The 26,455-nt window shown below is 46.0% G+C and overlaps 1 protein-coding gene and 1 long non-coding RNA gene across 2 annotated transcripts in view; one reads left to right on the top strand and one right to left on the bottom strand.

Annotated features, from left to right (window-relative positions):
• Window positions 1–26,455, bottom strand: part of LOC141080491 (uncharacterized) — a 119,013-nt gene that overhangs the window by 34,868 nt on the left and 57,690 nt on the right. The window lies entirely within an intron of this gene.
• On the top strand, window positions 5,603–6,484 carry LOC141080496 (uncharacterized). The gene is made up of 2 exons (XR_012228949.1): window positions 5,603–5,741; window positions 5,838–6,484. It is a non-coding gene; the product is annotated as an uncharacterized lncRNA (long non-coding RNA).

Here is a 26,455-nt window from a genome sequence, read left to right as displayed (position 1 = left end):
TTGTACCCTGTTGTCTGGGGCTGGCCCTCTGTAAGGGGGGCTCAGGGCATATGATTATACACCAATAAAAAGTATGAGAGGCTCAAAGTGACCAGTGCCACCTAGTTTCCTACCCCCCTTATTCTACTGGTACTGTGGGCACGCTGACTGGTACTGAGGAAAAGAAACAACAGAGAGAAAGAAAGAACAGAGAAAGAAAGAAATAACAGAAAGAGCTAGAGAAAGAAAAAAAGAAAGATTCTATAGCAGCCCGGCTCCCACTGTAGTGCCCACCTGAGCCTCCCAATGCAGGACATATCATGAGCTGCTCACATGGCCGGCATCCCCGAGTTCAAGGCGATCCTGCTAGCCGCGCTATTGGAGGAGGACACGGTGATGCATCTGCAGCATTCCCTGAAGTGCCTCCATGGTTCCGTCACAATCTCCTTCCGAAATTACCTCATTTCCGGTCAGCTTCTAGCACGTCACTTCCGGTGGAACGTCACGTGCGAATTTTAAAGTGCTCCTCGGGGCTCTGGCGTGTACTCGTGTGTCCGCGGGAAAAATAAGCTCCAAGCCGGGGCAGTATCTCTCTCAAAATCGGGACTGTCCCGCTGGGAGGTATAAATGCTCCCCACCATACACCTTGTACATGTATGGCTCTGCATACATCATACACACACGGTTCTGCTTTTTATGCCTCGTACACACGGCTCCGTTCTGTACACCTCGCACACACACGGCTCCACTCAGTACATACATGGCTCCACTACGTAAACCTCGTACACATGCGGCTCTGCTCCGTACACCCTATAGGCACGTGGCCACGCTCTGTAAACCTTGCACAAAAATGGCTCCACTCCGTAAACTTTGTACACATGCGGTTCCGCTCCATACACCTCACACACACGGCGCCGCTCCATACACACATGTGAGACTCTGCTTCGTACACGTGTGGCTCCGCTCCGTACAACTCACACACTCGCGGCTCTGCTCCGTACAACTCACACATGGCTCTGCTCCGTACACCTCGCACACAGAGCTCTGCTACATCCACACTGTAAACTCTCCCTGACCCCACACATAAACTTCACCTCATCCAGGACTATGAGAACCAGCACAGACAGCAGAGTCCTGCATAAACCAAGGGCTGATACTGGGTACTGGGGGAACATTATACTGTGTATGGGGGGATGGCGGTACTGGGGGAACATTATACTGTGTGGGGGATGGCAGTACTGTGGGAATATTATACTATGTGGGGGGGGTGACGGTAGTGGGGAACATTATACTGCGTGTGGGGGATGGCGGTACTGGGGGAACATTATACTGTATGTGGGGGGGATGGTGATACTGTGGGAACATTATACTGTATCGCCTGTTTTCCATACTTGGGTCATATGCATCTATCAGAGGAAAAGGAACAAAATGCTATGATTCTTAGACAGTGACAACAAAAAAGCACCAAGATAGTCTCAGCTCTGAAAAGGTTACTTCCCCCTGTGCCCAGTAATGAGGAATCTCCAGCACCTACCTCCACCCGCAGAGCCCACACTCCACATGGAGGCCCCATTATTCTCTATGTGGAGCGGGGCTCTGCGGGTGGAGGTCGGTGTTGGAGGCCCCATTATTCTCTAGTACCGACCTCCACCCGCAGAGTCGCACTCCACATAGAGAATAATGGGACATCCAGCACCGAATTCCACCCGCAGAGCCACACTCCACATAGTGAATAATGGAGCCTCCAGCAACGACCTCCACCCACACTCCACATAGAGAATAATGGAGCCTCCAGCACCGACCTCCATCAGCAGAGCCCCACTCCTCACAGAGAATAATGGAGCCTCCAGCACCTACCTCCACCCGCCGCAGAGCCGCGCTCCACATAGAGAATAATGGAGCCTCCAGCACTGACCTCCACCCGCACTCCACATAGAGAATAATGGAGCCTCCAGCACCAACCTCCACCCGCAGAGCCGAGCTCCACATAGAGAATAATGGGACCTCCAGCACCGACCTCCACCCGCAGAGCCGCACTCCACATAGAGAAAAATGGGACCTCCAGCACCGAATTCCACCCGCAGAGCCACACTCCACATAGTGAATAATGGAGCCTCCAGCAACGACCTCCACCCACACTCCACATAGAGAATAATGGAGCCTCCAGCACCGACCTCCACCCGCACTCCACATAGAGAATAATGGAGCCTCCAGCACCGACCACCACCCGCAGAGCCGCACTCCACATAGAGAATGGGGCCTCCAGCACCGACCTCCACTCACAGAGCCGCACTCCACATAGAGAATAATGGGGCCTCTGGCACCGACCTCCACCTGCACTCCACACTACACATAGAGAATAATGGGGCTTCCAGCACCGACCTCCACCCACAGAGCCGCACTCCACATAGAGAATAATGGGGCCTCCGGCACCGACCTCCACACTACACAGAGAATAATGGAGCCTCCAGCACCGACCTCCACCCACAGAGCCGCACTCCACATAGAGAATAATGGAGCCTCCAGCACCGACCTCCACCAGCAGAGCCACACTCCACAGAGAATAACGGGGCCTCCAGCACCGACCTCCACCCACAGAGCCGCACTCCACATACAGAAAAATGGAGCCTCCAGCACCGACCTCCACCCACAGAGCCGCACTCCACATAGAGAATAATGGGGCCTCCGGCACCGACCTCCACCCGCACTCCACATAGAGAATAATGGGGCCTCCAGCACCGACCTCCACCCACAGAGCCGCACTCCACATAGAGAATAATGGAGCCTCCAGCACCGACCTCCACCAGCAGAGCCACACTCCACAGAGAATAATGGGGCCTCCAGCACCGACCTCCAGCCACAGAGCCGCACTCCACATAGAGAATAATGGAGCCTCCAGCACCGACCTCCACCCACAGAGCCGCACTCCACATAGAGAATAATGGGGCCTCCGGCACCGACCTCCACCCACACTCCACATAGAGAATAATGGGGCCTCCAGCACCGACCTCCACTTGCACTCCACACTACACATAGAGAATAATCGGGCTTCCAGCACCGACCTCCACCCACAGAGCCGCACTCCACATAGAGAATAATGGGGCCTCCGGCACCGACCTCCACCTGCACTCCACACTACACATAGAGAATAATGGGGCTTCCAGCACCGACCTCCACCCACAGAGCCGCACTCCACATAGAGAATAATGGAGCCTCCAGCACCGACCTCCACCAGCAGAGCTGCACTCCACATAGAGAATAATGGAGCCTTCAGCACCGACCTCCACCAGCAGAGCCGCACTCCACATACAGAATAATGGGGCCTCCGGCACCGACCTCCACCTGCACTCCACACTACACATACAGAATAATGGGGCCTCCGGCACCGACCTCCACCTGCACTCCACACTACACATAGAGAATAATGGGGCTTCCAGCACCGACCTCCACCCACAGAGCCGCACTCCACATAGAGAATAATGGGGCCTCCGGCACCGACCTCCACCTGCACTCCACACTACACATAGAGAATAATGGAGCCTCCGGCACCGACCTCCACCTGCACTCCACACTACACATAGAGAATAATGGAGCCTCCAGCACCGACCTCCACTCACAGAGCCGCACTCCACATAGAGAATAATGGGGCCTCCGGCACCGACCTCCACCTGCACTCCACACTCCACATAGAGAATAATGGAGCCTCCAGCACCGACCTCCACCAGCAGAGCCACACTCCACAGAGAATAATGGGGCATCCAGCACCGACCTCCACCCACAGAGTCGCACTCCACATAGAGAATAATGGAGCCTCCAGCACCGACCTCCACCCACAGAGCCGCACTCCACATAGAGAATAATGGGGCCTCCGGCACCGACCTCCACCCGCAGAGCCGCACTCCACATAGAGAATAATGGGGCCTCCGGCACCGACCTCCACTTGCACTCCACACTACACATAGAGAATAATCAGGCTTCCAGCACCGACCTCCACCCACAGAGCCGCACTCCACATAGAGAATAATGGGGCCTCCGGCACCGACCTCCACACTACACATAGAGAATAATGGAGCCTCCAGCACCGACCTCCACCCGCAGAGCCGCACTCCATATAGAGAATAATGGGGCTTCCAGCACCGACCTCCACCCACAGAGCCGCACTCCACATAGAGAATAATGGGGCCTCCGGCACCGACCTCCACCTGCACTCCACACTACACATAGAGAATAATGGAGCCTCCAGCACCGACCTCCACCCACAGAGCCGCACTCCACATAGAGAATAATGGAGCTTCCAGCACCGACCTCCACCAGCAGAGCCACACTCCACATAGGGAATAATGGAGCCTCCTGCACCGACCTCCACCAGCAGAGCCGCACTCCACATAGAGAATAATGGAGCCTTCAGCACCGACCTCCACCCGCACTCCACATAGAGAATAATGGAGCCTCCAGCACCGACCTCCACCAGCAGAGCCGCACTCCACATAGAGAATAATGGAGCCTCCGGCACCGACCCCCACCCGCAGAGCCACACTCCACATAGAGAATAATGGAGCCTCCAGCACCGACCTCCACCAGCAGAGCCACACTACACAGAGAATAATGGAGCCTCCAGCACCGACCTCCACCAGCAGAGCCGCACTCCACATAGAGAATAATGGAGCCTCCAGCATCGACCTCCACCAGCAGAGCCGCACTCCACATAGAGAATAATGGAGCCTCCAGCATCGACCTCCACCCGCACTCCACATAGAGAATAATGGAGCCTCCAGCACCGACCTCCACCCGCACTCTACATAGAGAATAATGGGGCCTCCAGCACCGACCTCCACCCGCACTCCACACTCCACATAGAGAATAATGGAGCCTCCAGCATCGACCTCCACCCGCACTCCACATAGAGAATAATGGAGCCTCCAGCACCAACCTGCACCCGCACTCCACATAGAGAATAATGGAGCCTCCGGCACCGACCTCCACCCGCACTCCACATAGAGAATAATGGAGCCTCCAGCACCGACCTCCACCCGCACTCTACATAGAGAATAATGGGGCCTCCAGCACCGGCCTCCACCCGCACTCCACACTCCACATAGAGAATAATGGGGCCTCCAGCACCAATCTCCACCCGCACTCCACATAGAGAATAATGGAGCCTCCAGCACCGACCTCCACCCGCACTCCACATAGAGAATAATGGAGCCTCCAGCACCGACCTCCACCCGCACTCTACATAGAGAATAATGGGGCCTCCAGCACCGACCTCCACCTGCAGAGCCACACTCCTCATATATGGCTGCTCTGTGCGCTACGCACAGGACCTGTGAAGAGGTCACAGGAGGGGAGGAGTCAGGGGTCACATGATCAAGGGGCACCGACTACTTCCCTCCTGTGATCATCAAGACAATTAGAGCCTCTTGCTGGACCGCTGCCGCAGCAAAGCACCAGCGTGCAGACTCAGAGGCTAAATTGTAGGTGCTGCAGGTAGAGGAGCACATAATGCCGCCCCCTGCTGCCTGCCGCTTCAGCAGGTGTCTCAACATGGCTCATTATAGGTGCGGCCCTGGCTGTAGATAAGCCCCGATGTCGATGCCGGCAGCTGATACGGCATGAAAAGGGTGATAGATTCCCTTTAAATGATGGACGGCCGAGCACACACTGATGCCTTCTCCATCATTCTAGTCAATGGTCCCGATGGCGCACGAATCCCGTTTTGCGGAGGTTCTGACATAAGCCCTGACGGAGCCACAGCATACTGTGTGAATACAGCCTAAGGGAATCCCTATTCTCTGGTGATTACTACAATTGTATTTCTTGTTTAATATGGACTAAATGCCAAAATCTCTCCTCTACAGGTTCTACAAAGGGACCGTGCCACATTTGAGCAGAGTGTGCCTGGATGTTGCCATCGTTTTTGTCATTTATGAAGAATTCGTTAAAGTTCTGATCAGAGTGTGTGACTGGGAGAGCCGCACGCAGCCTTCTGGAGGGACATGTCTTCTATCTACATTTTACCTCTTGAATGGATTGTGCTTATTGGAAATGATCAGAAAATGTCATTTTAACCTGTTACTATATTATGGTAAATGTCTAATCTCTGGCTTTGCCATAAAGCTGCCAAATACCTTGCAGTCAGTGATTGTCATACACCTTATTGTGAATTATTTCTTCTGTATTTGCCTGGATTCTTTGTAATAATTATGTGGATCTGATATATTTATATGACATAGACCGATGTCCTGGGTGGGCTATCGGGGTCCACCTGTTTATCCATCTCACCACGGCAGGGACAATACAGCACCCACCTGAGTGTCCCCATAGAAGATAAATTGGTATAAAGCTGCCCATGCACATTAGATCATCAGTGGATACCAGAAGATCCACTGGGCCCTACCAGCAGATAGAGGGGTGTGAAACAATGATTAGGCATATTGATAACGAACATGCCTCACCTGTGGTTTTTCTGAGAAATAAAGCTGGTTGCGGCTTTTTTTTTCTTTTTCTCTGTCCAGTAGAACTAAATATATTCTAAGCCAATGGTTGGCAGAGATGGTGATCAGCCAACCACTCTATCTTTAAGACCTATCTAAGTATGAATCTGCTTGTGATCACTACGACTTTTTAACATTTGATTTCTCCACATTGTAGGTTTGCGTTTATTCAGAGAATAGGTGATAACCTGCTGGTGGTCTGATCAATGGGACCCCCACTGATCCTGAGACCTGAGCTCTGAAATGCCTGCTCTCTGGGACAGGGGTGCTGTATTTGGCTATCTAGGCCCATAGACAATAAGTGTGGTGTTGGCATGCGTGTACATCCACCACTTGGAAATAACCCTTTAAGATCCATAGACCTTACACTCATGAATACTTTACACTGAAGCAAGCATGCAAGAAGTGTGATCTAAAGACTTGTCAAATAGATGCACTCAGATCTGCAAACCGTAAGGCCACGTTCACACAGTATTTCTAAGCCAAAACCAGGAGTGGGTGATAAATACATGTTTCTATTTGTTCCTCTCCTGGTTTTGGCTTGCAAATACTGAGGTAAAATACTGACCAACCACTGGTGTGAACGTGGCCTTAGAGACCTTGGCCATTTCTCCATGTGTTCTACTGAACAATGGAAAATATTCAGAAGTAATTCTCAGTAGGTTCATATCAATGTGTCTTTTTTGATTCTTCTGCATTTTTTTTTATTATTTACTTTTGATATGTTGTATATTTTTTTATCAAGTAAATATATCCCCTTATATGTGACCAACATGTGGTGTAAACCAAACACTAGGCTCCTGCCCGCCTAACATTAATGAAACCCCTAAATATACAACTTGGTAAAATATTAACACGACTGGCTGGGGACTGTTCCTGGTGTTGCACCTCATCCTAGTGAATGATATGAGCCATCATTTTCAAATAACTTTATTGAAATTTCAAAAATAACAGTAATATTTTGCAATAATGTTTAAATGTAGAGGTTACAATTATACGTATGACAAAGGGAAAGGAAGGATAAGGGATTCGGAATGGGTTTTAAGTTGCTTTATTAAGACGTACAAGGGGCAAAACAGAAGGAGGGGAGGGAAGGGTAAATATAACAGTAATATTATATATAAAGAAAAAGTTGAGATACAAATCTAACTATATCTAATAGTGTCGTGTCTCTTCATTATGATTGGGATTGAACAAACCCCATAAAGAAGAGACATGACAATCACCCGCCATACCGCAGATCCTAGGGTACTCAATAGCAGGAAAGAATTGTGTTTAAAAAAAAAAAAAAGAGTGTGTATATTCTTTCCTCTATATCTCTGAGGCCGTAGGGGGAATTTTTTTCTCTCTCAATGGAGATAAAGCAATTGTCTGATCGTGTGGAGCAGCTCGCTGCGGAAGTGCTGGGAATTTCCGCCTACCTTGCTCGTTCGCATGCTGTTGAACCAAAGATCCCTACACCTGATGTATTTTTTGGGGATCCATCTAAATTTTTGAGTTTCAAAAATAATTGTAAATTATTTTTTGCCTTGAAGCCTAACTCGTCAGGGAGCTCCGCGCAGCAGGTTAAAATTGTCATCTCTTTGCTGCGTGGCGATCCCCAGGATTGGGCGTTTTCTTTGAAACCAGATGATCCTATTCTGACTAATGTGAACGCATTCTTTCAAGCTTTGGGGTTGTTGTATGACGAACCTAATGCTATTGATCAGGCTGAAAAGACCTTGTTGGCATTAAACCAGGGTCGAGATTCTGCAGAGTTGTACTGTCAAAAGTTCCGAAAGTGGGCGGTCCTTACTACCTGGAATGATAATGCCTTGGCTGCTCTCTTTCGGAAGGGTTTGTCAGAAGCCGTAAAAGATACTATGGTGGGATTTCCTGTTCCCTCTGGTCTGGACGATTCTATGTCATTAGCCATTCAGGTTGATCGGCATTTACGTGAACGCAGGATTGCACGAGAGGTGTTGCCACCGGTTGAACTGACGTCTGAACCTATGCAATGTGATAGAGTTTTGTCTAAGGCGCAACGTCAGGAGTTCAGAAGGCGTAATAAGCTGTGTTTTTTCTGTAGAGATGCCTCGCATATTATTTCTGTTTGTCCTAAACGAGAGAAACGCTTTGCACACACGTTTTCTGTTGGTGGTGTTCAACCTAAGTTTCTTCTGGCAATTACTCTGATCTGCTCCCTGTCCACATTTTCCGCCAAGGCTTTTGTGGATTCGGGAGCAGCGTTAACCCTAATGGACTTGGATTTTGCTAAACGTTGTGGATTTCCGATGACACCTCTGCAGACGCCTATCCCTTTGAGGGGATTGATGCTACTCCTTTGGCTAAAAATAAACCTCAGTTTTGGACCCAGGTGGTTATGCGGGTCGCCCCAGACCATCAAGAAAATTGCAGATTTTTGGTGTTGCATGGTCTGCTTGATGCCGTTGTTCTGGGGTTTCCCTGGTTGCAAATTCATAATCCAGTTTTGGATTGGAAGTCTGTGTCTGTGGTGAGTTGGGGTTGTCGGTGTGCCTTTAGTGAGGCTCCGGTTTTTTCCACCTCTCCTCAGTCGCATGATGTTCCTATTTGGCGGACTTTTATGATGTATTTAGTGAGAATGAGTCTGCGTCCTTGCCTCCTCATAGGAGTTATGACTGTGCAATTGAACTAAGCCCGGGGTGTAAATTTCCCAAGGGTCGGCTCTTCAATTTATTTGTACCCGAGCACGAGGCTATGCGGTCCTATATAAAGGAGGCGTTGGAGAAGGGTCATATTAGACCATCCTCTTCACCCTTAGGTGCCGGGTTTTTTTTTGTGGCCAAAAAGGATGGTTCTTTAAGGCCTTGTATTGATTATCGTGCCCTCAATAAAATTACTATTAAATATCAGTATCCGTTACCCCTGATTTCAGATCTATTCTCTAGAGTTAGAGGTGCTTGCTGGTTTACCAAGCTTGACCTCAGGGGGGCGTATAATCTTATCCGCATTAAGCAGGGGGATGAATGGAAGATGGCGTTTAATACTCCGGAGGGACATTTTGAGTACCTGGTGATGCCTTTTGGGCTCACTAATGCCCCTTCTGTCTTCCAGTGCTTCATGAACGATATTTTCCGAGACTTTGTCGATAAATTTTTGATTATCTATCTGGATGATATTTTGATCTTCTCCAAGGATTGGGATTCTCATGTGGAACATATTCGGACTGTGTTCCGGATCTTGAGGGAGAATTCCCTGTATGTCAAAGGATCGAAATGCCTTTTTGGAGTACAGAGGATTTCATTTTTGGGATTTATTTTGTCTCCGTCAACTATTGAAATGGACCCGGCCAAGGTACAGGCCATTTATGATTGGGTTCAGCCCACTTCTTTGAAGGCCCTCCAGAAGTTTTTGGGGTTTGCTAATTTTTATCGGAAATTTATAGCAAAATTTTCTAGTATTGCCAAGCCATTGACTGATCTGACTAAGAAGGGTGCTGATGTGTTGAATTGGTCTCCGGAGGCTGTTGCTTCTTTTCAGGAGCTGAAGCGAAGATTTACCTCCGCCCCGGTTTTGCGGCAACCGGATGTCTCACTCCCGTTCTAGGTAGAAGTGGATGCTTCTGAGATTGGTGCAGGAGCTGTTTTGTCCCAAAAGGATCCTGTAACATCTAAAATGAATCCCTGTGCTTTCTTTTCCCGAAAGTTCTCTCCATCTGAACGTAACTATGATGTGGGGAATCGGGAACTGTTGGCCATGAAATGAGCATTTGAGGAGTGGAGACATTGGTTGGAGGGAGCTAAACATCAAGTTGTGGTCCTCACTGACCACAAGAATTTGATTTACCTAGAGTCGGCTAAACGCTTGAACCCTAGACAGGCTAGGTGGGCCTGGTTTTTTACACGTTTTGATTTTGTGGTTTCTTTTCTTCCTGGAACTAAGAATGTCAAGGCAGACGCCCTCTCTAGGAGTTTCTTTGCTGATTCTCCTGTGGTGACTAAGCCTGCTACCATCTTAGGCGAAGGGGTAGTTCTTTCTGCCATCTCGCCCGATTTGAGACTTGCTCTGCAAGAGTTCCAGGAGGACAAACCTGAGCGTTGTCCCAGTGGAAAGTTGTATGTTCCTGACCAGTGGAAGAAGAGAGTGATGTCTGAAGTTCATTGCTCTGCATTGGCTGGTCATCCCAGGTATTTTTGGTACTAGAGATCTGGTGAGTCGCTCTTTTTGGTGGCCCACCTTGTCTCATGATGTCAGGAATTTTGTGCAGTCCTGTGGGACTTGCTCCCGGTCTAAATCTTGTTCTCGCTCTAGTGGGTTGTTGATGCCTTTGCCGGTCCCCAGGAGGCCATGGACCCATATTTCAATGGATTTCATCTCTGATATGCCGGTCTCTCAAAGAATGACTGTTATTTGGGTGATTTGTGATAGGTTCTCTAAGATGGTTCATCTTGTACCACTCCCTAAGTTGCCATCTTCCTCTGAGTTGGTGCCCCTGTTTTTGCAACAGGTGGTTCGCTTGCACGGGATTCCTGAGAACATTGTATCTGACAGAGGAGTTCAGTTTGTGTCTAGATTTTGGAGGACTTTCTGTTCCAAGCTGGGAATTCAGTTGTCCTTCTCCTCTGCTTTTCACCCTCAGACCAATGGGCAGACAGAGAGAACAAACAAGACCTTGGAGTCGTATTTGAGATGTTTTATTTCCGCTGATCAGGATGATTGGGTTTCATTTTTGCCCTTGGCCGAATTTGCTTTAAATAATAGAGCTAGTTCTGCCACTTTGATGTCACCTTTTTTTTGTAACTTTGGGTTTCATCCTCGATTTTCTTCAGGGCAGGTGGAGCCTTCTGCCTGCCCAGGTGTTGACACTGTGGTGGAGAGAATGCACCAGATCTGGGACCAAGTGGTGGATAAGTTATCTCTCTCCCAGGAAAAGGCCCAACGGTTTTCCAATCGACATAGGACCATTGGTCCCCAGTTTAAGATTGGTGATATGGTGTGGTTATCTTCAAAAAATATTGCTATGAAGGTGGCTTCTCCTAAGTTTAAGCCTAGATTTATTGGACCTTACAAGATTTTGGAGATTATTAATCCGGTCTCTTTTCGTTTGGCTCTTCCTGTCACATTTAAAATCCATAATGTGTTCCATAAGTCCTTGTTGAAGAGGTTTGTTGAACCAGTTGTTCCTGGGGTGGCACCTCCAGACCCTGTATTGGTTGAAGGTAACATGGAATATGAGGTAGAGAAAATACTGGATTCCCGTCTGGCTAGAAGGAGACTCCAGTATTTGGTTAAGTGGAAGGGTTATGGTCAGGAGGATAATTCCTGGGTCTCTGCCTCTGATATTCATGCCAAAAGATTAGTGCGTGCCTTTCATCGGGCTCACCCTGATCGCCCTGGTGGCGTGGTTGAGGGTTCGGTGACCCCTCCTCAAGGAGGAGGTACTGTTGTGAGTTCATTTTCCCCTTCGTCACTGAGGTCTGGGGAACTCCCTATTCTGGTAAAGGAAGGTAATGAGCCTGATTATCAGGCACCTGAGTCTAATGAGGATGACTGGCTGAGTGGAGTCACTGACTGGATATAAGGCTGCCGACGCCCTTCTGCCCTGCGGGTGATTTCTCTGTGGACTTCTAGGACACCAGTCTGATTCCTGCTTCCCTAAAGCTAAGTTTCTGCTTTGCCTGTTTGCATTTATGTTTTGTGTTTGTTTTCCTTGCTTTTCTGGATTCTGCCATTCCCTGCTGGGATGAGCTGAATCTCCTTTTGCCGGTTGATCTGTCTTCAGAATATTCCTGAGTACTGACGTAGCTTTTTTGAAGCCTAGCGTCTTCAGGGCCTTTTTCACTGTCAGTCTGTTGGCTCTTATTTTCATAGGGTTTTTCACGGATTGCAGACAGCAGCCTTCCTGTCCTTTCCTAGCTAGGTAGTTTTGGGCCCCGTCTTTGCTCAGTCTATCTTTCTGTCTGTGTTAGTGTTTTCATCTTGCTTCACCGTCATTATATGTTGGGGGCTGCCTATTGCTTTGGGGTCTGCTCTGGGGCAGTTTAGATTTCCCCTTTCTTTCTTTAGGCCTATTTAATTCTCCGGCTGTGATCGAGGGGTCTAGGGCATCGTAGGAACCCCCCACGGCTACTGTTAGTTGTTGTGATAGGATCAGGGGTCTGCAATCCGATAGCTGCCAACCTCTCTGGTTTTCTGGACTTAGCTAGCATTTTTGTTCTTGCCTCCTACGGTGACTCATTCATAACATTCACCTGTAAAAAAAAAAGTTATTAATATTCCTATAAATAAAACCACTGATATACCAAAATGCTTATAAAGTACAAAGATGCCTCAAAATGATCTATATGTAGACTTGTCATAATTGGCCCGAGTACCCCGGTACCCATAGACCAAAACGGAGGAAAGTTCGGCTTCTTTCTCAAATTATTCTGGTAGAACATGAACCACAGACCATTAAAGTCACTATTATTAAGATAAATATTAATTGTAATCCAAATGATGAGAGAACAGTTCCGACAGACCAATTTAACGAGAACCCCTGGCAGTCTATAGAGTTCATGTATGATGGAGACGAAGATCCTGCGCAGATGGATGGAGAGCGTTGGAAGAAGATACATATGGGACCAATCCGGCCTTTCTAATAAAGTCGCTACCCTCCTCTGGAGTTTGAATATGAATCATCTTGGAGGCGTATTTCAGAAGTAGTGTGGACGATTGGGACCAATTGTATTGTATACCAGCACAGCGAAGTTCCACCGTTATTTGTCGAAAAGACCTACGTTTTGATATGGTAATCTTGGATAAGTCTTTAAAAAAAATTAAATTCTTATATGGTGAAGATAGGAAGATAGATTCAGTAGAGATTCTAAGAAGAGAGTTTCTCACCCATGTAGGGTAAAACGAGACGATGACATCGCTAGATAAATTAGACGGCAAGGAAGAAGGTCTTTGGATTCTATATACTTTTTCAATGAGGTTTTTTTCCTCAGTTCCAGGTATTAGGTGACGCACCATTGAGGAGATATATTCTTTTAGTCGTGATGAATTGATTGACTGCGGGATACCTCTAATTTTTACGTTGTTTTTCCTCTTTACGTCTTCATAGTTGGTCAAACAGCTTCTAAAAGAGGCAATATCTTTCTAAATGTTATTTAAAGAATTCGAGACCTCACGAAGATCAAAAACTTCTTTGGAACACAAAATTTTCGAATTTTCAAGCATAGATTTCACATTTTGAAGGGGAATGTTGGAAATACTGTTGGATTTTTCTTCACTCTCTTTGATAATTTTAATAATATATCTTTAAAAAGTTGCTTAATTTGGCTTCCTGATGTCTTAACATCTTCAGTTCCTGAATTGTCATCATTATTAAATCCTAGTTTATTCAATGAGGTTAAAAAAGCTTTGCATAACTTTACGAGGAGATTTTCCGTACAATAGTTTTCAGAAACCGGGATATTATCCAATGAAGATGAATAGAGAAAAGTCCCTTCTAAGCCCGCATCAAACTTTTTTTGGGCTATTATAGGTTTGTCAGCTTGAAGTATCAGTTGGTCTTCGATATCCTCATGATTACCAGAACCCTCCGAATATGAGCAGAGCGAAGAAGTCTCTTCAGATTCGCTCCCATCAGTCACGTCGCTTTCTGAATTTTTAGCAAATATCATCTCCCCGCAGGATTCCTCTGAAAAACCCCTTTCTGAGTCCTCCTTGCCCTCCGAAGAAATAACTGATTCACAATCTGATGTATGGGTTAACTCTAGCTTCTGACTAACATATAGCTCCTCAGAGATGGATATAGAAGGATTATGATGCCCTCCATACCTATTGTTTTCAATAAAATCATTTAGACAGCTTTTACAGGCATCAGTAATGAGCTCTTTAATAGTAGCTGATGAATTGGCGCTTTTATCACCTCTAGTATGATTAAAAAGAGTCTTAACAGACTCCTTCCTCTCTGAAGAAACAGTAGACAATTCCTCCCGTACCCCACTCAGTAAAATTATAGTTCTATTTTTTTGTAGTCCCTCATTAATAACTTCTAGAAACTTGCCCCCTTCATTGTTTTGAATATCAGCATGAATATTATCCCCGTTAGCAACCATCATTAAACTGACCCTTTTGCAATCTTGAGTAGCAACCTCCTCCACATCCAATCCCCCTGTTGCAAGACGGCTATTCCCCACAGTCGCTGCGCCAGGCACAAATTCTGCTGCATCGTGACTCAATTTGCTGTTAGAATACCCGTTAAACAATATAGACGCAGCAGAGCTAGGTAGTAATATAGAAGGATTTCTCTCCGATGATCTGGGAGCCGCCTATATTTTGATTGGACCCGGATTCCTCCCATAAGGGCTCAGGGAGAATAGACCAGAGTCTCCATATAACTGGAGTAGTTGAGCCGACACTGTCATCTCCCTGCAGTTGCGCAACTTCATCACATTTCAGTTTCCCGGCCCTCCTCCCCGCTCCCCTCCATTTGCCTGTATGTCTCAGCCAGCACCGCACCAAGTCCCGAGGTCCCCGACACCAGTGACCGGCCGACAGGATTAATTCCAGAGCCACCAACGGGCGGCTCAGCTGATCTAGGCAGCGACGCTGCAGAATCTTCACCGCCGCTTCTCCCCTGCAGGCGCGCGGCCACCGTACTCACCGCGGTCTACCCAGTCTTCTCATCAGTCTGCGCATCAGCTGATGTCGGGGCCACAGTGAGAGGGAGATCCCCGCCGGCGGACCGCTGCTGAAAAGGACCCGCTTCCTGTAGTCTCCCGACGTCTGAGGCTGCACAGGTCTTCCATCTCTTCTCCATTCTGCCCACCGATGTCTGGATCACTGTGGAGGGGGATTTCCCGCTGCTCGCCTGCTGCTTTGAAGACCCCATGTCTGAGAACTTCTTGGACCCCGGACTCCTCTCTGCATTGTCGGCCGATGTCCTCACCGCCGAAGGGGATCCTCCACCACCAGGCCCCCGCTGTGAAGAGGCCGCTGCTGAATTAAGTAAAGATCTGCGTTGTCCGCTCCCAGCATGATGGAGGCTTGGGCCCGACAAGTTGCCCAAGCTTCTTGGACCCGTCACATGGTCCCTCCTCACCGGAGCTGCTCTTCTCACTTCTCCTAGTAGACATGTTCTTTCAAGTCCGTGGCCCAGTTCTTCCAAGAAATAGTAATCTTCAGTTAGCTTAAAATAGGGAAAAGCAGGAGCTCCGAGAAACACGACCGCTCCGCTCCCCTGCAAGCCACGCCCCCATGAGCCATCATTGTCCTAGTTGCCAGATCAATATACAGCTGTTTATGGGAAAAATGAACTTTTCTAATCCTTTTTAAGAATGATCTCCTTTTTTTTGTCTTTCATGCACTGATTTCTTCAGTGATGGCTCTGACTGCAGCCTGTACAACCCTCACAACACTGGTTCTTCCTGCATATACACTATTCTTACTCCATTCTGTCGGCCAAGAACACTTCGAGTGGATATGGAAACCAAAATGGCAGAGCATTGAGATAACAACTGCAGCCAGATGGATCCACCAGCATTAAAGGGAATCTGTCACCCCTTTTTTGAGATATCATATAATGATATCACTCCATTGTGTGTCATATAAGGATTCTCTTAGTACTTTTGCTTCCCCCTGACCCCGCACCTTTCATGCATAAATACCTTTTTTATATTGGTTCAGATGTATGTAAACTGCCATGGTCCGGTCCGCTGGGAGGGGCTTATTCAACTGCTCCCCCCCTCCCTGCCTTGCTCTACACAAGAAGAAATGCATAGAGCAAGACAGGGAGGGGGAGCAGGTGAATAAGCCCCACCCGGCGGACCGGACAGCAGCAGTTTACATACATCTGAACTGATATAAAAAAGGTATTTATGCATGAAAGGTGCGGGGACAGGGGGAAGCAAAACTACTAAGAGAATCCTTATGTGACACACAATTGAGTGATCTCATTATAGGATATCTCAAAAAAGGGGTGACAGATTCCCTTTAAGTGCTGAATGATTTAAAGGAGCAAACTTCTGAGCATATGTAGCATACTGTCTAATGTGTGTTGCCATTTTACTGCACAGTGTCACACTTTAAGCCACGCCTCTTTGACTACGACTACACCATCTTCTGACTAATCCATGCCCCCTTATCAGATGAGTAGCAAAAAATGGCTAAATAAATGTGGTGCAAATATGTTTAGTTTCTGGGACCCCTGATGATGCTGGTAGAGAAGTGGCCGCAGCGATGGTTTACTTGGTTCTGCTGGGAACTGCAGTGGGTTCTCATTTACTTTAATGGGGCTACATTGCAGCTTCTTACACAGCATGTGGCAGGGGCATTCCTGTAAAATGGCACAGTGCTATATCAGTGCTATGGCCCCTACATTCTCTGGTTTGGTGGGGGTCCTAGAGATCGATGATAAAGTAATGGCATATCCTATCACTATGCAACTCTGTAGTATGGGAAGACACAATTAATGATTTATATTACAGCAGAATTGCATTGGTTGAGACTAATCACCCACTCGGTGGCATTTCACACAACAACTGTACACCTATTCTATGTAATTTGTATGGTAAAGGGATTCTTCGGTGAAAACAAGTTCTCCCCTCTCCACAGAATAGCTGATAACTTGCTGATTTGTGGGAATCCAACTGCTGGATCCTTCACATATTGGCAAAACATGGAATATTTATTGCCAACAGGGCACTTTTATCCCCGTTAGCATGCAGTTGTTAGTACACATGCCTGACTTCTGCTCCATCCATTCTCTATGGAGCAGCCAAAAAAAGCCAAGCACAGTGCTCCACAGGGAATATTTGGCCATACACATTAGCAGCTCCATTCTAAGAAAATCCGCTGACCTTTTTTCATTTAAATATCAATATCTCCTATATCCGCAGATTGGTTTATGTGAATGGAGGATGATTTGTTTTGTTTTTTACCTGTTGCACCTTACTCATGTTTTGTCTTTTCTAACTTTGTGCCAATTATGCATATTAACTATGTAACTGTGTGGCTATTTGCCAAATACAAAATCTCCTAAACTGATGGACATTTTCAGGCTCCATGCTGATTCATTTAAAGGGAATCTGTCACCTACTTTTGGTGGGCTATTAAAACGAGGTCTGTCCGGCCCGGAACACAGCAAAATACTTCCAGGGCTTAGTTAGTAACCGGTGCATGCGCAGTCAGGCTTTTCGGCTTTGCCCACAGTTGGGCAAAGCATACTGCGCGTACACGAGCCAAGAATGGTTAGCGCACGCGCGAAAAATGGTGGACACCTACTGCTATTCCTCAAAAAACTATGGATAGCGGCCAAGGATGGGGAGGCGGCAAAGATCGGGAACACTGCCCATCGGACCGGGCCTACCTTGTTTTAATAGCCCGCCAAAAGTAGGTGACAGATTCCCTTTAACTTCTAATATGTGAAAATAAGCCAACCACGTGATATGTATAGGGCTGGGGAGGGCAATTAATTTTGCCGAAGGGCCACATGAGCGACTGTGACTGTTGTGAAGGGTTGAAGCAACAGGCTGAAATTAATTTTTCTCAATATTAACCCCTTTACAAAGAACGACGGACATAGCACATCATGAGCAGGTATCGGTTCCCGCATCATGACCTGCGATGTCTGACATGGAACTGTGTGAAATCACAGTGACAGTTCCGTGTTGACAGCAATCGCTGACTTGGCGGAGATGCAGACTGACCGATCACAGCATAATCATGTGGGAGGAGCTGAAATATCAGAAATTCTCTACATGATTACTGCCGGAGCTCTGCTCATCTGACAGCTGAGCTCCTGCGGTAACTGCCAGGGCAAATGCCTGCACCACTCCTGGCTGATTAACCCTCCAGATTCCATGATTGATGTCGATCATGGTATTTGGAAGGTTGTGTGAGGGAGGGGCGCCCTCTCTCAACCCCATGATGAAATCATAGGGAGCTGATGGTTGTCATGACACCCGGAGGTCAAACAATGACCTCCTGATGTGTCAGGAACGGTGGCCTGTTAGACCCAGCCATAGGCTGAATGTAACGGGCGATCTGCCTTTGAAATATCACAGGACTCATGCATTGCAGTGCTGGTGCATTGCAATGCATGAGGAAACTGATTAGAGTAATAAAAAAAATTAATGTCCTATAGAGGGACTAAGTAAAAAAAAAGAAAAGTTAAGATTGAAAAAATTATTACAAAAACACAAAATGAAGAACAAAGTATTACACTAATAAATACATATATTTTTATAAAAAACAGAAGGACCCAATCTATAAAACTGTCACACTAGCTAACCCCTACAGTGAACGCTGCAAAAATCTATAGCTTTTCATTATACCGCTGGAAAAAAAATGGAATAAAACATGATAAAAAAAAAATGTAAATTAAAAATGTACTGCTGAAAATGTCATCTTGTCCATCGAAAAACAAGCCGCCATACAGCTCTGTTAGTGCAAAAGGAAAAAAATTATAGCTCAGAATATAGCGATGCAAAAACAATATTTTTCAATAAAATGGGTTTGATTGTCTAGAAGCGACAAAACCAGAACAATTGATATAAATGTGGTATCTCTGTAACTCTAGTGACATGAAGAATAAAGCTGCCTTATCAACTTTACCACGCGGTGAATGATATATACAAAAAGAAGAAAAAAAAATTGCTAGTTTTTGTTCATTCTGCCTTTTCAAAAACTGTAATAGAATGCGATCAAAAAGTGTTATGTTCCTGAAAATGGTACCCAAAAACATCATTTGCACCTGCAAAATTCAAGTCATAACATGACTTTAATGGCAGAAATATAGGAAAATTATAACTCAACATATAGATATGCAAAAAGTTTTTTGTGTGTGAAATGAAAAAAAATGCGTCTTTGATGTGTGTGTGTGACAGCAGTAAAAAAAAAGTCAATCGAATATCGTAATCATACTGACCAAGAGAATCATTGCCTAATCACATATACTGCAAGAAAAATGGTGTAAAAAATAAATAAAATCAGTTGATTTCTTCATTCTGCCTCATCACACATTTATCTTAAGCGCTACACTTAGAAGGAAAACTCCCAGCGGTAGATTCCCTATAATGAGGCATATGCAGGCATTGTGGAAAAGTGGTGTCCATCTTTTTAGGTGTGCATAAAAGTGCGGCCATCACCGGTTTGTGCATCTCTTAAAAGTTGGAATGAATCGCTCGCGAGTTTCATCAGAATCACGTATTTTGCAGATTTAGATGGAAGTGCTCAGGGACGGGCACAGGATAAATGTGATCCAAAATGTCACCAATAAAAGTTTCTATTCGGCCTTCAAAAAAAAAAAATCAAATCCTCTCTCAGGTCCGTCATCTGTTAACAAATATAGAGGGTGTCCATATTACTGGCAGCACAAAGGCTATGGAAAAAGAAATCCAGGAAAATCTACGCGCCCAAATCCAAATGGCCACGTCTTCCTTAGCCCCGCATAGTGCGTAATCCGCAGTTAGCAGCCACATGTTTTGCATTACTGTAGCGACAAGAGCCCACTTAATATGTGGGTGCTTATATTCAGAATAACAAGTTGGAAACTACAATGCATATTTGCATTTTCACTTAGCAACATCCATTGATAGCAAAATATTCAACACACCTAGATACATTTCCAGAGGGGTGTAATTTCCAAATTGAGTCCGCAAACGATTCTACAAAAACTTGTTCTCCAAGAGTCAAATAGCTCTCCTTCCCTTCCAAGTCCTGCCATTTGCCCAAACAAGAGTTTGAGCACACATGGGGCATCCCTGTACTCAGTAGAAATTGCACAACAACTTATGTGGTCCATTTTCTCCTGTTACCGTTCTAAGGGCCCAGTTACATTTAGCGATGCACCAGCGATCCTGACCACGATATGACCCGATTGGGATCGTTGGTGCATCGCTAAATGGTCGCTAGTGAGCTGCCAAACAGGCAGATCTGACCGGCGATGCAGCGACGCAGCAGCGGTCGTTACTTACCTGTCAGACGCGGCGATGATGATGTCCTCCGCCCATGCGTCACTTGTCGGCGACAGCAGGAAGCCGCCGACGAGAAACAGCCCAGGACGTTCTCGCGCGATCAGCGATAACCAGCGGGGGAGCCGGTCGGAGGTAAGTATCACATGTAGCGATATCGCTAGCAATATCGCTGCTGCGTCATAAAATCGGTGACGCTTTAGCGATATTGCTAGCGATATCGCTATGTGTAAAGCCCCCTTAAAAAGGCATAAAAACAGGCTAAAACAACATTTTCAGAGAAAATTTTTAATTTTCATGGTCCAATGTTTTAAAATTTTGTGACATACTTGTGGGTTCAAGGTGCTCACCACACTTCAAAATAAATTCCTTGACTAGTGTAGTTTCCAAAATGGGGTCACCTGTGGTAGGTTTCCACTGTTTGGACACAAGGGGCTCTGTAAATATGACATGGCGTCCACTATCTATTCTAGCCAATTTTCCATTCCAAAAGTAAAATGGTGCGCCTTCCCTTCCAAGCCCTGCCTTGTGCCTAAACAGTAGTTTTCCACCACATATGGGGTATCTGTGTACTCCGGGGAAATTGGACAACAAATTGTATGCTCCACTTTCTCCCGTTACCCTTGTGAAAATTAAAACTAAATAATGTTATGTTAAAAACAAGCACACCATTGTTTTTCTTGTGAAATTCTCAATAAGTTTGATGTGTCACATGACCCTCTTTCCATTGGAAAAAATAAAGTTGGATCCAAAATGGCTGACTTCAAAATGGCTGCCATGGTCACGACCCATTTTGAAAAGTTTCCCCCCTCCCATATACTAATGTGCCACAAATAGGAAGTTGATATCACCAACCATTCCCATTTTATTTAGGTGTATCCATATAAATGGCCCACACGGTATATACTGTACTAAAGTGCAAGTGGTAATGGGCTATATAGAACTGTGTGTATAAATAATCCCTGTGTAGGGAAGCAACTATGAGACATGGTAATCAGATGTTTGAGAGGTAACAACTACATGTACACAATATATGCCAAATAGGTTGAATGAAAAAGAGCATATACCTGAGCCTGTGGCATAAATCTGTATCATTTGCTGCATATACGATATGCACCTGCCCCGATGCGCATTTCGGCGGACCTTTGTAACAGGATGGAGTCATCTTAAGTCTGGCAAGTTTATAAATACTGTTTAAACCAATGGGAGGTGGCTGGGGTGATTGGCGACGCATGCTTACATGGAGGATCCCAGAAGATCGCCACCCACCCGTGTCACATGGTCCACAACATCACGGTCAGGTGAATGTGACATGGAAACGTGTTGACACAGGATGGAGACCTCCAAGGCACAATGCAATCATGCATTCCACCCCACCAACTGCATTGGGAGGAACATGTAAGCATGAGAAATGAGAGAATAAGGACGCCGCTGTGTTGTCTGAACTGGTCACAAGATGGCATTGCTATGAATAGTCAAATATTTGATGACATTGAATATTAGGTTGGAACTAAACATATGATGCATTGTATGGTAAAATATGGCAAAAAAAAAGAAAATAAATGAATAAAAAATGAAGAATGAAGAACAGGTCTCTAGTTTATAACTTTTTGGCTTCCATATACCGATATAAAATACTGACCTAATACTGAAGGTGGGGACATGGCCTAAGCAAGAGACTGGACAAAAATGTCCTGCATGGCAGAGTTCCAAGATTAAAACCACTGCTGAACAATAGGAACATAAAGGCTCTTCTCAGGTTTGCCAGAAAACAACTTGATGATCCCCAAGACGTTTGGGAGAATACTCTGTGGACTGACAAAACAAAAGTTGAACTTTTTGGAAGATGTATGTCCCATTACATATGGTGTTGAAGTAACACAGCATTTCAGAAAAGAAACATCATACCAACAGTAAAATATGGTGATATGGTGGGGGTAGTGTGATGGTCTGGGGCAGTTTTGCTGCATCAGGACCTGGAAAACTTGCTGTGGTAAATGGAACTATGAATTCTGCTGTCTACCAAAAAGTCCTGAAGGAGAATGTCCAACCATCTGTTCATGATCTCAAATTGAAGCGCACCTGGGTTATGCAGCAGGACAATGACCCAAAGCACACCAGCAATTCCTCCTCTGAATGGCTTAAGAAAAACAAAATTAAGATGTTGGAGTGGCCTAGTCAAAGTCCTAACCTTAATCCGATTGAGATGCTATGGGGTGACCTTAAAAAGGTGGTTCATGCTCGGAGCCCCTCCAATGTGGCTGAATTACAATAATTCTGCAAAGATGAGTGAGCCAAAATTCCTCCAGAGCGTTGTAAAAGACTCATTGCCAGTTATCGCAAACAAGCAAAAGAATAGGAAATAAGGAAGGGGGCAAACACTTTTTCACACAACTGTATTGCTTTCTTTCTGTGCCATACCGCTGTACCAGCAGAGCATGACCCTTGTACAAATAGAGCATTCCCCATATACCAGCACACCACTTCCCAAATACCAGCAGAGCATGCTCCTTGTACCAGCAGAGAATTCTACTTGTGTTGCAGAGCATTTCCCTTGTTCTAACAGAGAATTCATCTTGTATCAGCAGAGTATGCCCCTTGCACCAGAAGAGTGCCCCTTCTACCAGCTGAGTGTGCCCCTTTGCATCAGCTGTGCGTGCCCCTTGTACCAGATGTGCGTGCCCCTTGTACCAGATGAGTGTGCCCCTTGTACCAGATGAGTGTGCCCCTTGTACCAGATGAGTGTGCCCCTTGTACCAGATGAGCGCCCCTTGTACCAGCTGTGCGCCCCTTGTACCAGCTGTGCGCCCCTTGTACCAGATGAGTGTGCCCCTTGTACCAGATGAGTGTGCCCCTTGTACCAGCTGAGTGTGCCCCTTGTACCAGATGTGTGTGCCCCTTGTACCAGATGTGTGTGCCCCTTGTACCAGCTGAGTGTGCCCCTTGTACCAGCTGAGTGTGCCCCTTGTACCAGCTGAGTGTGCCCCTTGTACCAGCTGTGTGTGCCCCTTGTACCAGATGTGTGTGCCCCTTGTACCAGATGTGTGTGCCCCTTGTGCCAGCAGAGCGTGTCTCTTGAAAGTTGCTGCTCTAAAGGTTTTCTAAATTCCGTTTCCATTTTTATTCCAGATGGATGTCAATGAAATTAGGAATTCTCCACAATCCGAATAAGAACAATGAATATGTTGTACCCCAAATCAGAAGTCCTAGAATCATGATCTTTTCTTCCCTCCGAGGCCAAAATACTTTTGGTGCCAAATGATCTAAAATTTGTCTCAAACGCAACAAGCACAACAGCATCTTACTAAGGACACCCTGGTGATTTATCTCCTGCTCACCCACATGTATATCGGTGGTCTCCATGTAATGAAATAATAAGGGTATGTTCCTACAGTCAGTTAACGCTGCGGGTTTGATGCTGCGTATATCTGCAGCCGCCAGATGTTGCAAACAAAACAGAAAACAAGGAGTACAAGACACCTTTAAATATGAAATGTATTAAATTTATTAAATATATTCATGAATATTATTACATAATAAAATATTGTATAGACAAACTAACAATGTAAAGGACATAAGACAAAGTCGGACACAATTACATTAATATATCGATCGGGGATATTGAGATCATATTATTCAGTAACAATTACGCTTGCAATTTTACCAAAATACTAGACACAAATAAAAAGTTATCAGATACCACTCTGGGTGCACTAGAAAAACTCACAGCATATTGCCATTGCATATATACCCAAAATGGACCTCAGAATAAAAGTGCAATACTTAGGAAAGAATCTCACCCAGATAGATCCACGTAAATGGTCACACCGTGCAGCCCCAACGCATGTTTCGCGTGGGATTCCTCAGGGGGCTGTGCATACCTTTGATTGACTTTATTTGTAGTATCAATTTTAACCCCTTGTTTTCTGGAATTTTTTATTTATTAGCCGCCAGATGTTACAGCATAGTGGATGGGGTTTCAAAAACATCCCATGTTCACTATGCATGCTCCAACTCCAACACGCGTGGCTCACCTGTGGAGACTGACATGCAGCGCGTCTTTCCAGACCACAGCATGTCTATTTATCTTGTGGAGATGCGAGCCTCTGCAAGAAAAATTTCACCCGTCCAATTTATGGGACGCAGTGATTCCGCACGGTTCTATGAACACATGCAGAATCACCTGCGTTTCAAAGCCGTCAGCGCTTTTGACGCAGCGAACATGTGCTGTGTTCAAAGTGCTGCCGATTACTGACAGTGGGGACATAGCCTAAGAAGCAATGAAGAAAGACGATGATTGTGAAAGTCAAGGCGTCCCTTGTTTACAAGCAGCTGAGGTTTCTGAATTCCACCCTAGTGGTGACGTTTGGTACTACATGCAGCTTATTTGAAGCCACTAGTTACAGTACAACAAGAGACCTCTAGTGGTACAAAATTGTAAAAGACACGTTCTACGAAGGATTATATTTTTAATTGTATGGTGAACAAATGTTTAAATAAAAACACGCAATATTAATATATACGGTATTGATATCCAGCATGATCTAGAAAAGTGTGGAATGAAGTCTAAAAACTATCGTTAATAATCACAGATGTAGATAAACTGGTAAAGATTCTGCCCAAAACAGCATCTTATATCAGAGACAATTGTGTGGATTATCGGTATTGCCATGAGGTCGGTTGAGGCACTTCTATGAGAACTCTTCCCTCTATAGGTTGCAAGAATGAAGAGTAAGTCACTATAGCTTGCACCCATCCAGGAGGTGCTGGTCACGTTTTTCTGTACAGCTATTTTGGAGGGTGTGACTCCCTCTGCTCTGGCACTGCTCTCCTCCCATGGACCTGCAGGTGTTCTGAGCCAATTCTACTTGCCCATTCAAATTGTTGTCTTATAGCCCAGGAGAGGCATGTTTGGCCATTATTGTAGGCTTTTTAGCCCGAAAGTGGCATGTACAGTAGGATAGTGAAGGGTTATGATAGGACCCATCAGAGAAGCAGCACCTTGACATGGTTGATGGGCACACATGAATTGGCCAACTTATGTGCTAAGAACCTTTGCTTTTTTTGTAAGCACATCTTGCTGAGGGACAATGCGGTTGGAAGTTATTTCCATTGACACTATATGTCTTGCCACTCGCAGGGTGATATGGGATAAACAAAATGAGGAGCGTAGGAAAAGTTCCAGCACGCAGACTGCAACCCACTTAGCAATGGCACAGAAGTAGGCAAAAAAAAGAGGGCAGTACTTAAAAAAAAAAATACATACAAAAATGGTGTATTTATTGGCCCATGTGAACAGGTGGCAATGTTTACTCTCAGAAGAAAGTGAATTTTCATTGTAACTAAACAAGCCTTATCAGGGCTAAAAAATCTATTTAACCCCTTTCTGACATCAGACGTACTATCCCGTCCATGGGACCCGGGCCCCTATGCCCATGGACGGGATAGTACATCTAGCGCGATCAGCGGCGCCCACGTGGTGAGCGCCGCTGATCGCGGCCGGGAGTCAGCTGATTATCACAGCTGACACCCAGCACAATGTGTCAGGGGCGGTCACGGACCACCCCGACACGTTAACCCCTTGCACACCGCAATCAAACATGATCGCGGTGTACCGGGGGTTAAAGGGAAGCATCGGCAGGGAGGGGGCTCCCTCCGTGCTTCCCTGAGTCCCCCACAGCAGCGCAATGTGCAGCGCTGCTGCGGGGGTCTCTTTCCCTACAGGCCCACGAATCCAAGATGGCGACGGGGGCCTGCAGGGAGCTGGCTTCCTCAGTGCTTGCAAAGCGCAGGCATGAGGAAGTCTGCAGTAGTGCCTGTGACAGATTCCTCATCTGTCACAGTGATCTGTGATGTGACAGATCAGCGATCTGTCACAGGACAGTGAAGTCCCACCTGGGACTAAGTAATAAAGTAAAAAAAAAATAAAAATAAAAAAATTTAAAAAAAAAAAAAAAATCGCCAAATAAATTAGAAAAAAAAAAAAAAAAAAAAATTCCCCCAATAAATCCATTTTTTGGAAATAAAAAAAACAAAACAATAAAAGTACACATATTAGGT

Source organism: Dendrobates tinctorius, unplaced genomic scaffold, assembly GCF_039654945.1.
Source record: "Dendrobates tinctorius isolate UK_male_01 unplaced genomic scaffold, ASM3965494v1 ptg000016l, whole genome shotgun sequence".
NCBI classification, from domain to species: domain Eukaryota; kingdom Metazoa; phylum Chordata; class Amphibia; order Anura; family Dendrobatidae; genus Dendrobates; species Dendrobates tinctorius.
The sequence above is the reverse complement of the archived record's forward strand: the minus strand, read 5'-3'. Positions and strand labels throughout refer to the sequence as shown.